General features: G+C 51.1%; 1 pseudogene across 1 annotated transcript in view; it reads right to left on the minus strand.

Annotated features, from left to right (window-relative positions):
• The window catches only part of LOC311138098 (kazrin-like), a 202,355-nt pseudogene that overhangs the window by 92,637 nt on the left and 92,655 nt on the right, over nucleotides 1–17,063 (minus strand). The window lies entirely within an intron of this gene.

Here is a 17,063-nt window from a genome sequence, read left to right on the forward strand (position 1 = left end):
GTTTGAAGTCTGGACTGATGATTTAAGGTGAAAACAGGGGAACAAGGTGGGGACACAGGGGAGACCAGGGGGAAAGGGGGGGGAGACAGGGGCAGAAAGGGGGAGGCGGGAAGAAGGGGGAGACAGGGGTAAACAGGGGGAGAAGGTGGGGAGATGGGGGAGACGGGGAGAAGGGGGGAGGCAGAGGGAGAAGGGGGGAGACAGGAGGGAGAAGGGGGGAGACAGAGGGAGAAGGGGGAGAGACAGGGAGAGAAGGGGTGAGACGGGGAACGGGGGAGACAGGGGGAGAAGGGGAGAAGGGGGAGAAGGGGAGACAGGGAAAGAAGGGGTGAGACGGGGAAAGAAGGGATGAGACGGAGGGAGAAGGGGGGACAGGGGGAGACAGGGGGAGAAGGGGGAGAGAGGGGGAGAACGGGGGAGACAGGGGAGAAGGGGGAGACGGGGGAGAAGGGGGGAGACGGGGAGACGGGGTAGAGAGGGGAGAACGGGGGAGACGGGGAGAAGGGGAGACGGTGGGAGAAGGGGGAGACAGGGGAGAAGGGGAGAGAGGGGGAGAGACATGGGGAGAAGGGGGAGATAGAGGGGAAGATGGGGGATACGGGGAGAAGGGGGATACAGGGGGAGACAGGGGAGAAGATAGAGAAGGAGAGAGGAGAGAGGAGGTAGAAGGAGAGAGGAGAGAGGAAGGGAGAGAAGGGCAGAGAAGGAGAGAGAAGGAGAGCCCTTCTCTGTCCTTCTCACCCCTTCACTGCCCTTCTCTCCCCTCCTCTCCTCTCTCCTTCTCTCCCCTTCACTGCCCTCTCTCCTTCTCTGTCCTTCTCTCCCCTTCACTGCCCTCTCTCCTTCTCTCCCCTTCACTGCCCTCTCTCCTTCTCTGTCCTTCTCTCCCCTTCACTTCCTTAAGTTCCTTAAGAGAGTACAAAACACTCAATCTGTCTGCTCTCATCTCAGCAGTGTTAAGTCACGCAGGCACCTGCTTTGGGTTTTGCACCGGCCCCAGTCCCCCCAGTTAAAGCAGCGTCTCGTACAATCACACAGTAACAGATTCAACTCATCCTCAGTGAGATAGCTGCTACCCCTCCCTGGATCCCCCTCCTGATACAAATGCTGCAGATGTCCCATAGATCTGTATAGAATGGAGCAGGAAGCACTATTTCACCAGACATTAAATGAACCCTCCACTCTGACATATGGGGAGTAATAAACCCCAGGTTCCCACCAAGACACAGAGAAGACATGAAGGATGCTTATTGCCTCATTTCCTGTAGCAAAGCTCCCCTCTCTCTCTCTCTCTCTCTCTCTCTCTCTCTCTCTCTCTCTCTCTCTCTCTCTCTCTCTCTCTCTCTCTCTCTCTCTCTCTCTCTCTCTCTCTCTCTCTCTCTCTCTCTCTCTCTCTCTCTCTCTCTCTCTCTCTCTCTCTCTCTCTCTCTCCTCTCTCTCTCTCTCTCTCTCTCTCTCTCTCTCTCTCTCTCTCTCTCTCTCTCTCTCTCTCTCTCTCTCTCTCTCTCTCTCGCTCTCTCTCGTCGTCGTCGTCTGCGGGAGAAAGGAAACATGCAGTGTGTCACTGCTGATAATATTATGAAGAGGGGCCAAGTGAGGGGAGTGCCTTTCAAAAGAAGATTGCAGTTTTGAAACTGCAGTAAAAGTACAGTAACTGCAGTCAACTGTGGTATTTTGGAAGCAGTAATTGCAGAATAACTGCAGTGTACTGCAGTTGAACTGCAGTTATACTGCACTCTAACTGGCAGTTACACTGCAAAATTACTGCAGTAAACAAAACTGTCTTATTTGGATACAGTATGTGTTGCATATTGCAGTTACACTGCACTCTAATTAAGAAATAATGCCAGAGGAGGTGTGGTATATGGCCAATATACCACGGCTAAGGGCTGTTCTTACGCACGACACAACGTGGAGTGCCTGGACACAGCCCTTAGCCGTGGTACATTGGCCATATACCACAAACCCCAGAGGTGCCTTATTGCTATTATAAACTGGTTACCAACGTAATTAGAGCAGTAAAAATACATGTTTTGTCATACCCGTGGTATACGGTCTGATATGCCATGGATGTCAGCCAATCAGCGTTCAGGGCTCGAACCACCCAGTTTATAACTACAGTTATACTACAGTGTACTGCAGTTATACTGCACTCTGACTGCAATGTTTTTTTGTAGGGGGCTGAAGAGAAGGGAACTGTCAGAACCGGCTGATGTGGATGTGGTGGAGGAGTCACACGCAGGACACAGAAGCTAAGTCAACCGACTTTACTGCACAAAAATCAAACAAGACACTGGGCCTCAACAAAACAGGAGGCGAACGATACGCAGCAGTGCGTAAAACACTAATCCTAGGCGCACGAAACAAACAGTGCGACGGACCAGAATAAACAACATACAAAAATACGAGCAGCACCAAATGACAGGCGAACAATAACACACAACACACGACTAACAATACGAGAAACTTATAGGGGACATCATTAACCCAAACGAAAACAGGTGTACAATAAAGACAAAACCAAACAAACATCGATAACATACAACGGTGGTAGCTAGTACTCCGGGGACGACGACCGCCGAAGCTTGCCCGAGCAAGGAGGAGGAGCAGCCTCGGCTGAAACCGTGACAGTACCCCCCCCTTGACGCGCGGCTCCAGCCGTGCGCCGACCCCGGCCTCGGGGACGACCAGGAGGACGCGGAGCAGGGAGCGTGGGGTGACCACGGTGGAACTCTGTAAGGAGAGACGGGTCTAGGATGTCCCTCCTCGGCACCCAGCACCGTTCCTCCGGGCCGTACCCCTCCCACTCCACGAGATATTGGAGACCCCCCATCCGACGTCTCGAGTCCAAGATGGACCGAACTGTGTACGCCGGAGCCCCCTCGATGTCCAGTGGGGGCGGAGGAGTCTCTCCCATCTCACCTTCCTGGAGTGGACCAGCTACCACCGGCCTGAGAAGAGACACATGGAACGAGGGGTTAATGCGATAATCATTAGGCAGTTGTAACCTGTAACACACCTCGTTCAATCTCCTCAGGACTTTAAAAGGCCCCACAAACCGCCGACCCAGCTTCCGGCAGGGCAGGCGGAGGGGTAGGTTTCTGGTCGAGAGCCAGACTCGATCTCCAGGTGCGTACACCGGCCCCTCGCTGCGGTGGAGATCGGTGCTCGCCTTTTGTCGACGGATGGCCCGCTGCAGATGGACGTGTGCAGCGTTCCACGTCTCCTCCGAGCGCCGTACCCACTCATCCACCGCAGGGGCCTCGATCTGGCTCTGATGCCACGGTGCCAGAACCGGCTGGTACCCTAACACACATTGGAAAGGGGTTAGGTTGGTGGAGGAGTGGCGGAGAGAGTTCTGGGCCATCTCTGCCCAGGGAACATACCTCGCCCACTCCTCCGGCCGGCCCTGGCAATACGATCTCAGAAACCTACCCACATCCTGGTTCACACGTTCTACCTGCCCATTGCTCTCCGGGTGGTAACCCGAGGTAAGGCTTACCGAGACCCCCAAGTGTTCCATGAACGCCCTCCAGACTCTGGAGGTGAACTGGGGGCCTCGATCAGACACTATATCCTCGGGTACCCCGTAGTGCCGAAAGACGTGGGTGAATAGTGCCTCAGCGGTCTGTAGGGCAGTAGGGAGACCCGGCATTGGGAGGAGACGACAGGCCTTAGAGAACCGATCCACAACGACCAGTATAGTGGTACTCCCCTGCGAGGGGGGAAGGTCTGTGACGAAATCCACCGAGAGGTGAGACCAGGGTCATTGTGGAACGGGCAGGGGTTGTAACTTACCCCTGGGCAGGTGTCTGGGCGCCTTACACTGGGCGCACACCGAGCAGGAGGAGACATAAACCCTCACATCCCTGGCTAACGTTGGCCACCAGTACTTAGCGCTAAGGCAGTGCACTGTCCGGCCAATACCTGGATGTCCAGAGGAGGGTGACGTGTGAGCCCAGTAAATCAGTCAATCCCGAACCTCGAGCGGAATGTACGTCCGACCCACAGGACACTGTGGAGGGCTAGGGTCGGTACGCAACTCCCGCTCGATTTCCGCATCGATCTCCCACACTACCGGTGCCACCAGACACGACTCCGGCAGTATGGGAGTAGGCTCAACGGACCTCTCCTCTGTGTCATACCGCCGGGACAGGGCGTCTGCCTTACCGTTCTGGGACCCAGGGATGTATGTGATTTTAAATACGAACCGGGCCAGAAACATGTTCCACCGCGCCTGACGAGGGTTCAATCTCCTAGCTGCCCGGATGTACTCCAGGTTACGGTGGTCAGTCAAAATGAGAAAAGGGTGTTGAGCCCCCTCAAGCCAATGCCTCCACACCTTTAGGGCCTGTACCACGGCTAACAGCTCCCTGTCCCCTACGTCATAATTTCGCTCCGCCGGGCTGAGCTTCTTAGAGTAAAAAGCACAGGGGCGGAGTTTAGGTGGCGTGCCGGACCGTTGCGATAGTACGGCCCCAATACCGGCCTCTGACGCGTCCACCTCCACCTGAAATGGTAAAGCGGGATCCGGATGCGCCAGCACTGGAGCCGAAGTAAACAGGTCCTTCAGTCTCCCAAAAGCCCTGTCCGCCTCGGCTGACCACTGCAAACGCACTGGACCCCCCTTCAAAAGGGACGTTATGGGAGCTGCCACCTGTCCAAAACCCCGGATAAACCTCCGGTAGTAATTTGCAAACCCCAAAAACTGCTGCACCTCTTTAACCGTGGTTGGGGTTTGCCAATTACGCACGGCTGACACACGGTCCACCTCCATCTTTACCCCTGACGCGGACAACTGATAACCCAGAAAGGAGACCGACACCTGGAAAAACAGACATTTCTCTGCCTTGACATACAGGTCGTGCTCCAACAGCCTCCTCAACACTCGGCGCACCAGGGCTACATGCTCGGCTCGGGTAGAAGAGTACACCAGAATGTCATCTATGTACACGACCACACCCTGCCCCTGCATGTCCCGGAAGATCTCATCCACGAAGGATTGGAAGACTGAAGGAGCATTCATCAACCCGTATGGCATGACGAGATACTCGTAATGACCCGAGGTGGTGCTAAATGCTGTCTTCCATTCATCGCCCCCCCTAATGCGCACCAAGTTATACGCGCTCCTGAGATCCAGTTTTGTGAAGAAACGCGCTCCGTGCAATGACTCCGTCATAGTCGCAATCAGAGGGAGTGGATAACTGTATTTCACAGTGATCTGATTGAGACTACGGTAATCAATGCACGGGCACAACCCTCCATCCTTTTTCTTCACAAAAAAGAAGCTCGAGGACGCAGGGGAAGTGGAGGGCCGTATGTATCCTTGTCTCAGAGATTCGGCTATGTAAGTCTCCATAGCCCTCTTCTCCTCTTGAGACAGAGGATACACGTGGCTCCGCGGAAGCGCTGCTCCTGCCTGGAGGTCTATCGCACAATCCCCCTGTCTATGAGGAGGCAACTGCGCCGCCCTCGATTTACTGAACACAAGTGCCAAATCCTCATACTCAGGGGGAATGTGCATTGCGGGCCCCTGGTTTGGACTCTCCACCGAGGTCGCCCCCACGGAAACACCTAGACACTGCCCCTCACACTGGGCAGACCACTCCTTAAGAGCCCTCTGTTGCCACGAAATGGAAGGATTATGGGTACTCAACCAGGGAATTCCCAGCACCACCGGATACGCAGGAGAGTCGATCAGATATAGCTGAATAGTTTCCTCATGACCCCCCTGCGTACACATCCTAAGTGGCGCTGTGACCTCCCTAATCAATCCCGATCCCAACGGACGGCTATCTAGTGCATGAACGGGAAATGGGGCGTCAACAGGAAGGAGGGGAATCCCTAACTCTAAACAAAATTTCCGATCAACAAAATTCCCAGCTGCGCCTGAATCTACTAGCGCCTTATGCTGGGAATGAGGTGCAACCTGTGGAAATCTTACAGGTATACAGAAGTGCACAACAGAGAGCTCTGGGTAAGTGGGACGCCTACTCACCTGGAAGGGCTCCCCAGTGCGTGGCCTGTTGTCTTCTCCCCTAGGAGACCCTCCCCAGCACCTAGCCGCGGTGTGCCCCCCACGGCCACAGTTGGTGCAGGGGACGGCCCCCCTCGGGCTCCTGCTCCTCCTCTCTCTAGCGCCAGCACCCCCAAGCTCCATTGGGCTCGGCTCGGAGGTGCTGGAGGGTGGAATGGACGAACCCCACTCGGAACGTCCGCGGGTGGCCAGCAGGGTGTCCAGCCGGATGGACATGTCCACCAGCTGGTCGAACGTGAGGTTGGTATCCCTGCAGGCCAGCTCTCGACGGACGTCCTCCCGTAGACTACAACGGTAGTGGTCGATGAGGGCCCGCTCATTCCATCCTGCATCCGCCGCTAGGGTCCAGAATTCCAGGGTGAACTCCTGTGCGCTCCTCTTCCCCTGTCGGAGGTAGAATAGACGCTCCCCCGCCGCTTTCCCCTCAGGTGGATGGTCGAACACGGCCCTGAAGCGGCGGGAGAATTCCGCGTAGGTGATGGTGGCGGCGTCTATCCCCCTCCATTCAGCGTTGGCCCACTCCAACGCCTTGCCGGTGAGACAGGAGATGAGGGCGGAAACGCTCTCGTGTCCCGAGGGCGCCGGGTGTACGGTGGCCAGGTAGAGCTCCACCTGCAGAAGGAACCCCTGACACCCGGCTGCGGTGCCATCATACGCCCTCGGGAGCGAGAGCTGAATTCCCCTGGATTCCGGAGCTTGGATGGTCGGACTGGCCGATGGTGGAGGTACGGTAGGTGGAGGTGTGGGTACCCCTCTGGTATCCCATCGGTGTAGAGTGTTGATCACGTCCTGCAGGGCGACCCCGAGTTGTTGTATCCTCTCGTCCTGCCCGCGGACGCGCTCCTCCATCGACTCGTGCGCTGCTGCTGCTCCTGCTGACTCCATAAAGGTGTGTTATTCTGTCAGAACCGGCTGATGTGGATGTGGTGGAGGAGTCACACGCAGGACACAGAAGCTAAGTCAACCGACTTTACTGCACAAAAATCAAACAAGACACTGGGCCTCAACAAAACAGGAGGCGAACGATACGCAGCAGTGCGTAAAACACTAATCCTAGGCGCACGAAACAAACAGTGCGACGGACCAGAATAAACAACATACAAAAATACGAGCAGCACCAAATGACAGGCGAACAATAACACACAACACACGACTAACAATACGAGAAACTTATAGGGGACATCATTAACCCAAACGGAAACAGGTGTACAATAAAGACAAAACCAAACAAACATCGATAACATACAACGGTGGTAGCTAGTACTCCGGGGACGACGACCGCCGAAGCCTGCCCGAGCAAGGAGGAGGAGCAGCCTCGGCCGAAACCGTGACAGGAGCTGAAGAGAGAGGGAGAATGAAGGAATCTTCCCATGCAGCATCAGCAGCAGCTGTCCCAGCTCAGTCCCAGTCCCAGCTAATAAAGAGCATCCTCAGACAGAGAGTCGTTACCCAGCTATGACCACAACAGACCCAGAAAGTCCCAAGTAAACCATGTCTTAACTATTCATCTAACAGAATAGAATCAGAGAGGGGAAGAAAATCATTACAACTTTGTATTTCATACATTTTATTAACTTGCTAGAGATAGAGGAATCTAGCCATCTATGTAAAGCACTGCTTCAACCATATTAACAATATCATCACTGCTTCAACCATATTAACAATATCATCACTGCTTCAACCATATTAACAATATCAGCACTGCTTCAACCATAGCAACAATATCAGCACTGCTTCAACAATATTAACAATAGCAGCACTGCTTCAACCATAACAACAATATCAGCACTGCTTCAACCATAGCAACAATATCAGCACTGCTTCAACCATAGCAACAATATCAGCACTGCTTCAACCATAGCAACAATATCAGCACTGCTTCAACCATAGCAACAATAGCATCACAATGGGAAGGAATCCATTAAATAGTTAATTTTATTGTTAAAAAACACTCTTGGTTTCTCCTTGAATTTACTTTCAAGTCCAATATGTGAAAGTATCAGCTGGGCTCAGTGTCTCCTCAGTTGTACCCTGTCATAAAGCTGGCATCTCTCTCCCTGCCTGCGCCTCTCTCTCTCCCTTCCTGGTTCTGCTCCACTGCCTGCCTCAGCCTCAGCCGGTTCCAATAAGTAGCTGTTGATGTCATTTGCTGCCTACCGTCGCCGAGGCCATCTGCTGCCCAGCTGCAGAGAAGAGCCACCGTCACCAGCTCCACCACCAGGCAGGGCAGGTAGGGCCCCAGAGGGAGAGGTGTGGCCCCTCACCAGGCAGGGCCCCAGAGGGAGAGGTGTGGCCCCTCACCAGGCAGGGCCCCAGAGGGAGAGGTGTGGCCCCTTACCAGGTAGGGCCCCAGAGGGAGAGGTGTGGCCCCTCACCAGGCAGGGCCCCAGAGGGAGAGATGTGGCCCCTCACCAGGTAGGGCCCCAGAGGGAGAGGTGTGGCCCCTCACCAGGCAGGGCCCCAGAGGGAGAGGTGTGGCCTCTCAACAGGTAGAAAGAGGGGCACCTTTCTGACCGTCCTAGTTTTCCAACTCCATCAATCCCAAAACAAGCTGAGGTCACTTTTCATCAGGAACTTTAGACCCCAATGAAATCCACAACTTACTCCCAAACATTACACCGCTTCACTAACCCCTTCACTAACCCCTTCACTAACCCCTTCACTAACCCCTTCACTAAACCCTATACCTTGTCAACCCCGACCTTCAACTGAATGATGGAGAGTAAAACAATATGAACCCCAAAATGTAAACATAATCGCCATGTCTCATTTCTTGACTTTCCCTACATGAACTTAAACAGAAACCTGCACCCAGCTGGCTTCCTCCTAAAAAACACTAAAACATATTGTAGTCGGGGATGGAACGTCTCTGTTCATCATCACTCCATCAGTCTGCATGGTACTACTGTTCACACTGATACAGGCCTGTCTGTCTGCAACGTGCCTGGCTCTGTCTCAATGGACTCATTACCAGGCCTAGCCTTATTAACAGAGCACAGAGGAAACAGACAGACAACAATAAAGTCATTATGCATTACAAGCCACTACCAGGCACTGTAGAACAATGGCTAACAATGTAAACACAAATCATACTAGTTTGTCAAGGGACACACTAAACTGCATCTGTGCAATTGATTTTGTCAGACCTATATTCTATACATGAAATCTGAAGTTCAATTAAAGTATTGCAGCAAAATCCAATTTCTTCTATTTCCAATTCATTAAACTCTGAGGAAGGTTTTCCTGTATTTCTCAAAAAGAAAGTGCACTGAGACTCTAGCTCTTCGATCTTCGTCTCTCTTTCTCTCTTTGTACAAGGCCATGGCCAACATCATAGGAGTCCAGCTCCTATTCCTCCCTAATGGAGTGGTGCCTCACTGCCTCACTGCCTCACTGCCTCACTGCCTCACTGCTTCACTGCCTCACTGCTTCACTGCCTCACTGCCTCACTGCCTCACTGCCTCACTGCCTCACAGCCTCACTGCCTCACTGCCTCACTGCCTCGGGGCTCAGCTAGTAGTGGAGCTGGAGCCCCTGGAGCTCTCTGCTGAAGGAATGATTAGCCTTTCCTCTAGATGTATGGCCATATTAGAGACACATATTTCCCTCAGATTACACAGACCCACAAAGAACTAGAAAACAAACCCAATTTTGATAAACTCCCATATCTATTGGGTGAAATACCATGGTGTGCCATCACAGCAGCAAGATTTGTGACCTGTTGCCACAAGAAAAGGGCAACCAGTGTAGAACAAACACCATTGTAAATACAATACAATTGAAATTGAAATTGAATTGAGCGAGCGAGCGAGCGAGCGTGTGGGGGGGGGGGGGGGGGGGGGGGGGGGGGGGACCTGCCTCTGGCTATTATTTGGACACAGTTCGTCTCCCGCTGCATTGACCATGGACAGGGCGTAGCTGGGGCAGGGCTGGGAGAAGGGGAGGAGAGGGTGGAGGGGGAGGTTCTGGCTCAGCACAGGGCGTACTTTCTCTGCATGTGGAGAGTGAACAGGAAGGTGGGTGGTCCCAGGAGAGAGGGGGTGAGGAGGGGTGAGGCATAAAATGCCCTGTTTCCAAGTGTGTACATGTATTCCTCTTACTCCATCCCAGAATTGCTCCAGAGCACCATGAGGTAATGAGAGAGCTGAGGCCTCTACCAAACTCAGGCCAGATGGGGAGAACTAGTCTTCCTCACAGGGCTCTGCAGAAACTAGAAACCAACATGGCCCCTAAACAGTTTGACTTCCCTCATCTGAGAAAGAAGTTGAGTATCCATTATTTTGTACTAAGAATTGTTGGAGTTTATTCCCTTTCCAACTGACTACAGTATGTGCACTTTCAAAAAGGTATTTCAGCTGCTGCAAGTCCACAATCCTCTTTAACCTATCCTTACCATGCTTCAGTAGGGTGAAGAGAGTATAACTTGTCCTTCATTCCAACCACATCACTAAACCTACAATTTAACCCTAACACTAAAACTCTGACCATTTCTCAGGCCCACCAACAACTCTCTCAGATCCCTCACCTCAAACCTTGACCCTGACTGACACTGGCCACCTGTGAGAGGTGCAACACCATCCAGTAAACATACTGCTCATATTACAGCTATTTCCCCTTGTATTCAGCACAATCCAGCCTGTTGTAAGTGAGATGTATTCTCCTCCTGTTGGACCAGATTTGTCTCTCTTATGTATGATTAACTGAAGGTTGCCTTCTTTACGGCGGTGTCTTAGGAGCTTTATGGAGTAGTACTGTATTGGCAGATTCCCATGAGTCTGTGATGAGTGCACGCTCACCCGGTGTCTACAAGTTACTGATCAGCCCCAACTATAAATAATGGAACAGGCTTACAGTGTATTGATTTTGGTCCATTCTGGTGCTGCTCCAGTGGCTCAGACGTATTGGGTGTGAGGCGGATATTTCACACAATCTTTTCCCCCCAGTCAGACACGTATTAGGAGTGACAGTAATGTAGTTGATTGGCGCTGGAACATCAGCATCTTTTATAAATGCTAAACAGATTGCAGACATCCAAGTGATGGATTAAGTATAGTATCCAATAATGCCGAGGTGTCATCACCCCCATCATGAATACTTTAATGTCAGCGTTTGGAATAAGTGGAGGCAGGTAGTTTGTTACATTCAGCAGCACAGTGGACCCAGCCTTCTACTGTAGACATGTACTGTAGATTAGAACCAGGGGTGGAAATACAGTCAACAGAAGCACAAAACAGGCTGATTCATGCATGCCAATTCACTACCATTCAGTACACACACACACACACTGGCTTTGCTGCCACTTTCATTGATGCTATTTCTGAGGAGGTACATAGTTAGGGAGAGTTTTAGGCCATCATGGATGGTGAGTGGTGATTTAATCTTGTGTCACTGCCAGCCAGTGGTTTGTTTTAGAAGGGCAGATTCCGAGGGCAAGGGACCAGATTGAGCTATAGTTTTATAACCTTATTGGACATCTGTCAGTGATGTTATTGAGGTCCCACAGAGGTGAAGCACAGTAAAAAATCTCTGGCATTTCTGCACAGTAGAATATATTTACAGGAGTCAGCCTGTGCATACTAACAAGTCTTGTCTGTTTGCTAGCCTTGATCTGGCTCAGGGCAGGTCTTACAAACACCCTGACATAGAGAAGGAAACACACTTCAAGAAGACTTCATCTCTTAATCCACTGAGTGCTGAAGCTGATTTATCAGATAACTCCTCTGACTAAAAGGAGAAATCAGAGAAATCTAAGTCTTACACATGAACAATCTTAAACCTAATCTTGTAAGATGTCCTTAAACAAAGACAGTATAAGTGGTCAGCTCTGTGGGCCCCTCTCTTTCCAGGGCGAGATTATGTGACTGAGTTCCCTTCCTAGCATGCAGTGGGGGGAGAGTTACAGATAACTGCCAAAATATAGGAAACACCAACATAAAGTGTCTGGCGTTGGGCCACCATGAGCCGCCAGAACAGCTTCAATGCACCTTGGCATAAATTCTACAAGTAAGTGTCTGGAACTCTATTCGAGGGATGTGACACCATTCTTCCACGAGAAATTCCATCATTTGATATTTTGTTGATGGTGGTGGAAAACGCTGTCTCAGGCACCACTCCAGAATCTCCCATAAGTGTTCAATTGAGTTGAGACCTGGTGACTGACACACAAACACGCATGCACGCGCACGCACACACACACACACACACACACACACTTTTTAAACCCCCTATGCTCTTTTGAGACCCCTCTTTCAAAGTCACTGAGGTCTCTTCTTCTAGCCATGGTAGCCAAAATAATGGGCAACTGGGAATTTAATACATGACCTTAAGCATGATGGGATGTTCATTGATTAATTAACTCAGGAACCTGTGTGGAAGCACCTGCTTTCAATAGACTTTTGTATCCCTCATTTACTCCAGTGTTTCCTTTATTTTGGCAGTTACCTGTATGTGTGTCTCTGTTTGGGTTTTGACTAAACAGCCTCACATAACTCTGGTCACCTGACTGGCTGCCCTGCCGACCGGCTGGTTTGGGAACAGGAAGCATGACATCACTGCCCTGATGCAGCGGCATGTGAAATTGAGGTTCCCTGTTAACACTGCATGACTGAAGATGAGGGAGGGAGGGAGAGAGGCCAGGGAATCACGCTCTGAACCCAACCACTCTCCCAGTCCTATAGTGTACTGTTGTGGCCATCAGATAGCAGCCCACTATCTCATCCACTTAGAGTGAGAACTCTAACATGATTATGACACCTGTTCAAACAGAGAGTCTATCCAGTGTCCACCCACTAGGCAAGCAGAGCCGAGCAGAGCAAGCAAGGGGGAGCTAGGTAAACATTTCACACTGACCAGTCGACTCTGTGCTTTAAAGCCTGAGGGCCAACCACATCCAGCTGAGATCCCTTGCTGCTCAATCAACACCATCTGCCCAACACACAGAGAGAACCATCAGACAGACCCACCTACGGGGTATCACAGACCCGTCAGCTCAATACCCCCTGTTCCCCTCCTCCATGGCACCTATACTCAGTAACCCACATGAAAAAATACTATAGTGTTCACTGTAGTGTTTTTGCAGACTTTACTGTAGTATTTACTGTAGTGTTTTTGCAGACTGTAGTACGGTATACTGTAGTATTTACTGTAGTGTTTTTGGGGACATTACAGTTGTTTTATTATATTTGATATAGAAGTCGGGGGCTTTCTAAAGGAAACCAACTGGAGAAATACTAAAATAACAGATGTTCCATAAACTGTAGGTAGGACTGGGTTCTGAACGGACAGTTCAGAGCTTCTGCTCTTTTCTATACATTTTAGTCATTTAGCAGACGCTCTTATCCAGAGCGACTTACAGTTAGTGAGTGCATACATTTTCATACTGGCCACCCGTGGGAATTGAAACCACAACCCTGGCGTTACAAACGCCATGCTCTACCAACTGAGCTACACGGGGGGCCATGTAACCTGTAGGGAACACAATATATGGTCTATACTTGGCATGTAGGTTTCTCACTTACAGGTGACACAAATTGGGATATGGGGGAGGGGACTGGGTAGGGTATATGCAAATTAAATACTCTATTATTTACTATAGTAAATTTTTTTTAGTGTTTTTGCAGACTGTAGTGTTTTCGCAGACATTTCTGTAATATTTACTACATTGTTTTTTGTGTAGATATACTGTAGTATTTATTAAAGTATTCTACAAAATTCTATACTAAGTACTACACATGATCGAGGGATACTACAGTGTGTAGTATAGTATTATATAGTATACTACAGTTTACTACAGAATTCTACAGTAAGTACTGTAGTATTCTGTAGTGAACTGTAGTGTTTTTTTATGTGGGAAGATACAGAACACAAACAGCCTGAGGCTACGAGGCCTTCCTCTCTGATCTTACCTCACAGACACACAGCCAACACCAACTGACACATCATTTTACATTACATTACATTTTAGTCATTTAGCAGACGCTCTTATCCAGAGCGACTTACAGGTAGTACAGGTTGAATATTTCCTATTTCATTCAACATGGTCGCAATCTACCATGCCTCAGAGCCCTTGGTTACTAGACACACATGTTTAGAAGTTGTATAAATTGTTTTTTAAAAAAGGTCCTTTCCTAGTGGTGGAATCTGAGCAAAGCGTCTTCAGTAGGCAGCAAAGAGCTTCAGTTCCCAGCTGAGAAATCCTCTTCTGTTAAAATAGGAGCAACAGCTTTCTATAAAGTGTTTTCAGGATGCCACTCATCACTACTTACAAACTGACATTGATATAACTGAAATTCACAATCGCCAGCTCTCAGTGACACTATAAATAATATAAGCTAAAGGTGCAATATGCAGAGATCGCTCCGCCATTTCCAGGTTGCAAAAATTATAATAGTTTTCCTAATTTCAGTTTATGTGACAAAACAAGCAATGTATAGTGTAGAGAATCATTGTACCATCTAAAGTGCTGTGAAATATATGTTCAATAACCGAAAATATAGTATTTTCAACTGTTTCAACCAAAAGTAAAATACGCAAAAATGAAACATAAGAACGGGAAGTATAGAATTTGCAGCTTTAATATTAGACTCGCATCATTCTTCTATCATAAATCCCATCACACCCAGTTCAGCAAACACACAATCTCTGATACTCAACCCCACTTATTCTGTAGGCTACACTACATCCATGATCAAAGAGAAACTGCCTACTGCCTGCTGCCCAGCGCCCAGCGCCCAGCGCCCAGTGCCTAGTGCCTAGTGCCTAGTGCCTAGTGCCTAGTGCCTAGTGCCTAGTGCCTACAGCCTAGTGCCTAGTGCCTAGTGCTTGCTGCCTAGTGCCTAGTGCCTAGTGCCTGCTGCCTAGTGCCTAGTGCCTAGTGCCTAGTGCCTAGTGCCTAATACCTAGTGCCTAGTGCCTAGTGCCTACAGCCTACAGCCTAGTGCCTGCTGCCTGCTGCCTAGTGCCTAGTGCCTAGTGCCTAGTGCCTAGTGCCTAGTGCCTACAGCCTAGTGCCTAGTGCCTGCTGCCTGCTGCCTAGTGCCTAGTGCCTACAGCCTAGTGCCTACAGCCTAGTGCCTAGTGCCTAGTGCCTAGTGCCTAGTGCCTACAGCCTAGTGCCTAGTGCATAGTGCATAGTGCATAGTGCCTAGTGCCTACAGCCTAGTGCCTAGTGCCTGCTGCCTGCTGCCTAGTGCCTAGTGCCTAGTGCCTAGTGCCTAGTGCCTAGTGCCTAGTGCCTAGTGCCTAGTGCCTAGTGCCTAGTGCCTGCTTCCTAGTGCCTTGTGCCTACAGCCTAGTGCCTAGTGCCTAGTGCCTGCTTCCTAGTGCCTAGTGCCTACAGCCTAGTGCCTAGTGCCTAGTGCCTAGTGCCTGCTGCCTAGTGCCTAGTGCCTGCTGCCTAGTGCCTAGTGCCTAGTGCCTACAGCCTAGTGCCTAGTGCCTAGTGCCTAGTGCCTAGTGCCTAGTGCATAGTGCATAGTGCCTACAGCCTAGTGCCTAGTGCCTAAAGCCTAAAGCCTAGTGCCTAGTGCCTAGTGCCTAGTGCCTAGTGCCTAGTGCCTAGTGCCTACAGCCTAGTGCCTAGTGCCTAGTGCCTGCTGCCTAGTGCCTAGTGCCTAGTGCCTACAGCCTAGTGCCTAGTGCCTAGTGCCTAGTGCCTAGTGCCTAGTGCCTACAGCCTAGTGCCTAGTGCCTAAAGCCTAGTGCCTAGTGCCTAGTGCCTACAGCATAGTGCCTAGTGCCTAGTGCCTAGTGCTCAGTGCTTGCTGCCTAGTGCCTACAGCCTAGTGCCTAGTGCCTGCTGCCTAGTGCCTAGTGCCTAGTGCCTAGTGCCTAGTGTCTACAGCCTAGTGCCTACAGCCTAGTGCCTAGTGCCTAATGCCTAGTGCCTAGTGCCTAGTGCCTAGTGCCTAGTGCCTGCTGCCTAGTGCCTAGTGCTTGCTGCCTAGTGCCTACAGCCTAGTGCCTAGTGCCTGCTGCCTAGTGCCTAGTGCCTAGTGCCTAGTGCCTAGTGCCTAGTGCCTGCTGCCTAGTGCCTAGTGCCTGCTGCCTAGTGCCCTGTGCCTAGTGCCTACAGCCTAGTGCCTAGTGCCTAGTGCCTGCTGCCTAGTGCCTAGTGCCTACAGCCTAGTGCCTAGTGCCTGCTGCCTAGTGCCTAGTACCTACAGCCTAGTGCCTACAGCCTAGTGCCTAGTGCCTAGTGCCTAGTGCCTAATGCCTAGTGCCTAGTGCCTAGTGCCTAGTGCCTACAGCCTAGTGCCTAAAGCCTAGTGCATAGTGCCTAGTGCCTACAGCCTAGTGCCTAGTGCCTGCTGCCTGCTGCCTAGTGCCTAGTGCCTAGTGCCTAGTGCCTAGTGCCTAGTGCCTAGTGCCTGCTTCCTAGTGCCTAGTGCCTACAGCCTAGTGCCTAGTGCCTAGTGCCTGCTTCCTAGTGCCTAGAGCCTACAGCCTAGTGCCTAGTGTCTAGTGCCTAGTGCCTGCTGCCTAGTGCCTAGTGCCTGCTGCCTAGTGCCTAGTGCCTACAGCCTAGTGCCTAGTGCCTAGTCCCTAGTGCCTAGTGCCTAGTGCCTAGTGCCTACAGCCTAGTGCCTAGTGCCTAGTGCCTAGTGCATAGTGCCTACAGCCTAGTGCCTAGTGCCTAAAGCCTAAAGCCTAGTGCCTAGTGCCAAGTGCCTACAGCCTAGTGCCTAGTGCCTAGTGCCTAGTGCCTAGTGCCTAGTGCCTGCTGCCTAGTCCCTAGTGCCTACAGCCTAGTGCCTAGTGCCTAGTGCCTACAGCCTAGTGCCTAGTGCCTACAGCCTAGTGCCTAGTGCCTAGTGCCTAGTGCCTAGTGCCTAGTGCCTAGTGCCTAGTGCCTACAGCCTAGTGTCTAAAGCCTAGTGCCTAGTGCCTAAAGCCTAGTGCCTAGTGCCTAGTGCCTACAGCCTAGTGCCTAGTGCCTAGTGCCTAGTGCCTGCTGCCTAGTGCCTACAGCCTAGTGCCTAGTGCCTGCTGCCTAGTGCCTAGTGCCTAGTGCCTAGTGCCTAGTGCC

Source organism: Coregonus lavaretus (genome assembly GCF_964263955.1).
Source record: "Coregonus lavaretus genome assembly, chromosome: 12".
NCBI classification, from domain to species: domain Eukaryota; kingdom Metazoa; phylum Chordata; class Actinopteri; order Salmoniformes; family Salmonidae; genus Coregonus; species Coregonus lavaretus.